We start from the raw sequence: 6,563 nt of genomic DNA on the forward strand, positions 1-6,563 counted from the left end.
TTTTTAAACAATATTATACAAGCATGCTGACTCCAACTCTTGTCCATAAATTAGCATGCAACAGCGGAAGCTCTTAATAATCACCTGAGAATAAACATGCTTTAAACATCAACAAAAATATTGGTGAGTTATAGGTTTAACCTATATATTTATCAATTCGTAATAATAGACCACAAGATTTCATATTTTCATTTTTTGTAAACAACATGCATGCATAAAAATCATTCATATGGATTGAACACCTGGTAACTGACATTAACAAGATGCATATAAGAATATCCCCTATCATTCTGGGACATCCATCGGACATGATAAAACAACATCGAAGTACTAAAGCATCCGCAACCATGGATGGGGTTTGTTAGGCCCAATAGATCTATCTTTAGGATTCGCGTCAATTAGTAGATCGGTTTACTAATTCTTAGGCTACCAAGCAAAAAGGGGCATATTCGGCTTTGATCATTCACCCATAGAATATAGTTACGATTACGTGTGTCTATTTCGTAAAACATTTATAAAACTTCATGTATTCTCATCCCAAAAATATTAGATTTTAAAAGTGGGACTATAACTCACTTTCACAGATTTTTACTTCGTCTGGAAGTAAGACTTGTCCACTGGTCGATTCACGAACCTATAACAAATATGTACATATATATCAAATTATGATCGAAATATATTCACAACATTTTTTATTATGTTTTAATGATTTAAGTTTGTTAAGTTAGCAGTCCAACGTTAGTAATCTACAACTAGTTGTCCACAGTTATATGTGAAATGTCCCGTTCTTATTGATTAAAAACGTTCCATATTAATTGATTTCGTTGCGAGGTTTTGACCTCTATATGAGACATTTTTCAAAGACTGCATTCATTTTAAAACAAACCATAACCTTTATTTCATCAATAAAGGTTTAAAAAGCTTTACGTAGATTATCAAATAATGATAATCTAAAATATCCTGTTTACACACGACCATTACATAATGGTTTACAATACAAATATGTTACAACAAAATAAGTTTCTTGAATGCAGTTTTTACACAATATCATACAAGCATGGACTCCAAATCTCGTCCTTATTTAAGTATGCGACAGCGGAAGCTCTTAATAATCACCTGAGAATAAACATGCTTAAAACGTCAACAAAAATGTTGGTGAGTTATAGGTTTAACCTATCTATATCAAATCATAATAATAGACCACAAGATTTCATATTTCAATACACATCCCATACATAGAGATAAAAATCATTCATATGGTGAACACCTAGTAACCGACATTAACAAGATGCATATATAAGAATATCCCCATCATTCCGGGACACCCTTCGGATATGATATAAATTTCGAAGTACTAAAGCATCCGGTACTTTGGATGGGGCTTGTTGGGCCCGATAGGTCTATCTTTAGGATTCGCGTCAATTAGGGTGTCTGTTCCCTAATTCTTAGATTACCAGACTTAATAAAAAGGGGCATATTCGATTTCGATAATTCAACCATAGAATGTAGTTTCACGTACTTGTGTCTATTTTGTAAATCATTTATAAAACCTGCATGTATTCTCATCCCAAAAATATTAGATTTTAAAAGTGGGACTATAACTCACTTTCACAGATTTTTACTTCGCCGGGAAGTAAGACTTGGCCGCTGGTTGATTCACGAACCTATAACAATATATACATATATATCAAAGTATGTTCAAAATATATTTACAACACTTTTAATATATTTTGATGTTTTAAGTTTATTAAGTCAGCTGTCCTCGTTAGTAACCTACAACTAGTTGTCCACAGTTAGATGTACAGAAATAAATCGATAAATATTATCTTGAATCAATCCACGACCCGGTGTATACGTATCTCAGTATTGATCACAACTCAAACTATATATATTTTGGAATCAACCTCAACCCTGTATAGCTAACTCCAACATTCACATATAGAGTGTCTATGGTTGTTCCGAAATATATATAGATGTGTCGACATGATAGGTCGAAACATTGTATACGTGTCTATGGTATCTCAAGATTACATAATATACAATACAAGTTGATTAAGTTATGGTTGGAATAGATTTGTTACCAATTTTCACGTAGCTAAAATGAGAAAAATTATCCAATCTTGTTTTACCCATAACTTCTTCATTTTAAATCCGTTTTGAGTGAATCAAATTGCTATGGTTTCATATTGAACTCTATTTTATGAATCTAAACAGAAAAGTATAGGTTTATAGTCGGAAAAATAAGTTACAAGTCATTTTTGTAAAGGTAGTCATTTCAGTCGAAAGAACGACGTCTAGATGACCATTTTAGAAAACATACTTTCACTTTGAGTTTAACCATAATTTTTGGATATAGTTTCATGTTCATAATAAAAATCATTTTCTCAGAATAACAACTTTTAAATCAAAGTTTATCATAGTTTTTAATTAACTAACCCAAAACAGCCCGCGGTGTTACTACGACGGCGTAAATTCGGTTTTACGGTGTTTTTCGTGTTTCCAGGTTTTAAATCATTAAGTTAGCATATCATATAGATATAGAACATGTGTTTAGTTGATTTTAAAAGTCAAGTTAGAAGGATTAACTTTTGTTTGCGAACAAGTTTAGAATTAACTAAACTATGTTCTAGTGATTACAAGTTTAAACCTTCGAATAAGATAGCTTTATATGTATGAATCGAATGATGTTATGAACATCATTACTACCTTAAGTTCCTTGGATAAACCTACTGGAAAAGAGAAAAATGGATCTAGCTTCAACGGATCCTTGGATGGCTCGAAGTTCTTGAAGCAGAATCATGACACGAAAACAAGTTCAAGTAAGATCATCACTTGAAATAAGATTGTTATAGTTATAGAAATTGAACCAAAGTTTGAATATGATTATTACCTTGTATTAGAATGATAACCTACTGTAAGAAACAAAGATTTCTTGAGGTTGGATGATCACCTTACAAGATTGGAAGTGAGCTAGCAAACTTGAAAGTATTCTTGATTTTATGAAACTAGAACTTTTGGAATTTATGAAGAACATTTAGAACTTGAAGATAGAACTTGAGAGAGATCAATTAGATGAATAAAATTGAAGAATGAAAGTGTTTGTAGGTGTTTTGGGTCGTTGGTGTATGGATTAGATATAAAGGATATGTAATTTTGTTTTCATGTAAATAAGTCATGAATGATTACTCATATTTTTGTAATTTTATGAGATATTTCATGCTAGTTGCCAAATGATGGTTCCCACATGTGTTAGGTGACTCACATGGGCTGCTAAGAGCTGATCATTGGAGTGTATATACCAATAGTACATACATCTAAAAGCTGTGTATTGTACGAGTACGAATACGGGTGCATACGAGTAGAATTGTTGATGAAACTGAACGAGGATGTAATTGTAAGCATTTTTGTTAAGTGGAAGTATTTTGATAAGTGTCTTGAAGTCTTTCAAAAGTGTATGAATACATATTAAAACACTACATGTATATACATTTTAACTAAGTCGTTAAGTCATTGTTAGTCGTTACATGTAAATGTTGTTTTGAAACCTTTAGGTTAACGATCTTGTTAAATGTTGTTAACCCAATGTTTATAATATCAAAAGAGATTTTAAATTATTATATTATCATGATATTATGATGTACGAATATCTCTTAATATGATATATATATACATTAAATGTCGTTACAACGATAATCGTTACATATATGTCTCGTTTCAAAATCATTAATTTAGTAGTCTTGTTTTTACATATGTAGTTCATTGTTAATATACTTAATGATATGTTTACTTATCATAATATCATGTTAACTATATATATAACCATATATATGTCATCATATAGTTTTTACAAGTTTTAACGTTCGTGAATCACCGGTCAACTTGGGTGGTCAATTGTCTATATGAAACCTATTTCAATTAATCAAGTCTTAACAAGTTTGATTGCTTAACATGTTGGAAACATTTAATCATGTAAATATCAATCTCAATTAATATATATAAACATGGAAAAGTTCGGGTCACTACAGTACCTACCCGTTAGATAAATTTCGTCCCGAAATTTTAAGCTGTTGAAGGTGTTGACGAATCTTCTGGAAATAGATGCGGGTATTTCTTCTTCATCTGATCTTCATGCTCCCAGGTGAACTCGGGTCCTCTACGAGCATTCCATCGAACCATAACAATTGGTATCTTGTTTTGCTTAAGTCTTTTAACCTCACGATCCATTATTTCGACGGGTTCTTCGATGAATTGAAGTTTTTCGTTGATTTGGATTTCATCTAACGGAATAGTGAGATCTTCTTTAGCAAAACATTTCTTCAAATTCGAGACGTGGAAAGTGTTATGTACAGCCGCAAGTTGTTGAGGTAACTCCAGTCGGTAAGCTACTGGTCCGACACGATCAATAATCTTGAATGGTCCAATATACCTTGAATTTAATTTCCCTCGTTTACCAAATCGAACAACGCCTTTCCAAGGTGCAACTTTAAGCATGACCATTTCTCCAATTTCAAATTCTATATCTTTTCTTTTAATGTCAGCGTAGCTCTTTTGTCGACTTTGGGCGGTTTTCAACCGTTGTTGAATTTGGATGATCTTCTCGGTAGTTTCTTGTATAATCTCTGGACCCGTAATCTGTCTATCCCCCACTTCACTCCAACAAATCGGAGACCTGCACTTTCTACCATAAAGTGCTTCAAACGGCGCCATCTCAATGCTTGAATGGTAGCTGTTGTTGTAGGAAAATTCTGCTAACGGTAGATGTCGATCCCAACTGTTTCCGAAATCAATAACACATGCTCGTAGCATGTCTTCAAGCGTTTGTATCGTCCTTTCGCTCTGCCCATCAGTTTTTGGATGATAGGCAGTACTCATGTCTAGACGAGTTCCTAATGCTTGCTGTAATGTCTGCCAGAATCTTGAAATAAATCTGCCATCCCTATCAGAGATAATAGAGATTGGTATTCCATGTCTGGAGATGACTTCCTTCAAATACAGTCGTGTTAACTTCTCCATCTTGTCATCTTCTCTTATTGGCAAGAAGTGTGCTGATTTGGTGAGACGATCAACTATTACCCAAATAGTATCAAAACCACTTGCAGTCCTTGGCAATTTAGTGATGAAATCCATGGTAATGTTTTCCCATTTCCATTCTGGGATTTCGGGTTGTTGAAGTAGACCTGATGGTTTCTGATGCTCAGCTTTGACCTTAGAACACGTCAAACATTCTCCTACGTATTTAGCAGCATCGGCTTTCATACCCAGCCACCAAAAATGTTTCTTGAGATCCTTGTACATCTTCCCCGTTCCAGGATGTATTGAGTATCTGGTTTTATGAGCTTCTCTAAGTACCATTTCTCTCATATCTCCAAATTTTGGTACCCAAATCCTTTCAGCCCTATACCGGGTTCCGTCTTCCCGAATATTAAGATGTTTCTCCGATCCTTTGGGTATTTCATCCTTTAAATTTCCCTCTTTTAAAACTCCTTGTTGCGCCTCCTTTATTTGAGTAGTAAGGTTATTATGAATCATTATATTCATAGATTTTACTCGAATGGGTTCTCTGTCCTTCCTGCTCAAGGCATCGGCTACCACATTTGCCTTCCCCGGGTGGTAACGAATCTCAAAGTCGTAATCATTCAATAATTCAATCCACCTACGCTGCCTCATATTCAGTTGTTTCTGATTAAATATGTGTTGAAGACTTTTGTGGTCGGTATATATAATACTTTTGACCCCATATAAGTAGTGCCTCCAAGTCTTTAATGCAAAAACAACCGCGCCTAATTCCAAATCATGCGTCGTATAATTTTGTTCGTGAATCTTCATTTGTCTAGACGCATAAGCAATCACCTTTGTTCATTGCATTAATACATAACCGAGACCTTGCTTTGATGCGTCACAATAAATCACAAAATCATCATTCCCTTCAGGCAATGACAATATAGGTGCCGTAGTTAGCTTTTTCTTCAATAACTGAAACGCTTTCTCTTGTTCATCATTCCATTCAAATTTCTTCCCTTTATGCGTTAATGCAGTCAAGGGTTTTGCTATTCTGGAAAAGTCTTGGATGAACCTTCTGTAGTAACCAGCTAGTCCTAAAAACTGGCGTATGTGTTTCGGAGTTTTCGGGGTTTCCCACTTTTCAACAGTTTCTATCTTTGCCGGATCCACCTTAATACCTTCTTTGTTCACTATGTGACCGAGGAATTGAACTTCTTCCAACCAAAATGCACACTTTGAAAACTTAGCGTACAATTCTTCCTTCCTCAATACTTCTAACACCTTTCTCAAATGTTCACCGTGTTCTTGGTCATTCTTTGAGTAAATAAGTATGTCATCAATGAAAACAATGACAACTTGTCAAGGTATGGTCCACACACTCGGTTCATAAGGTCCATGAACACAGCTGGTGCATTAGTTAAACCAAACGGCATGACCATAAACTCGTAATGACCGTAACGTGTTCTGAAAGCAGTCTTTGGAATATCATCTTCTTTCACCCGCATTTGATGATACCCGGAACGTAAGTCAATCTTTGAATAAACAGACGAGCCTTGTAGTTG

Source organism: Rutidosis leptorrhynchoides, chromosome 9 (genome assembly GCF_046630445.1).
Source record: "Rutidosis leptorrhynchoides isolate AG116_Rl617_1_P2 chromosome 9, CSIRO_AGI_Rlap_v1, whole genome shotgun sequence".
Taxonomy (NCBI): Eukaryota; Viridiplantae; Streptophyta; class Magnoliopsida; order Asterales; family Asteraceae; genus Rutidosis; species Rutidosis leptorrhynchoides.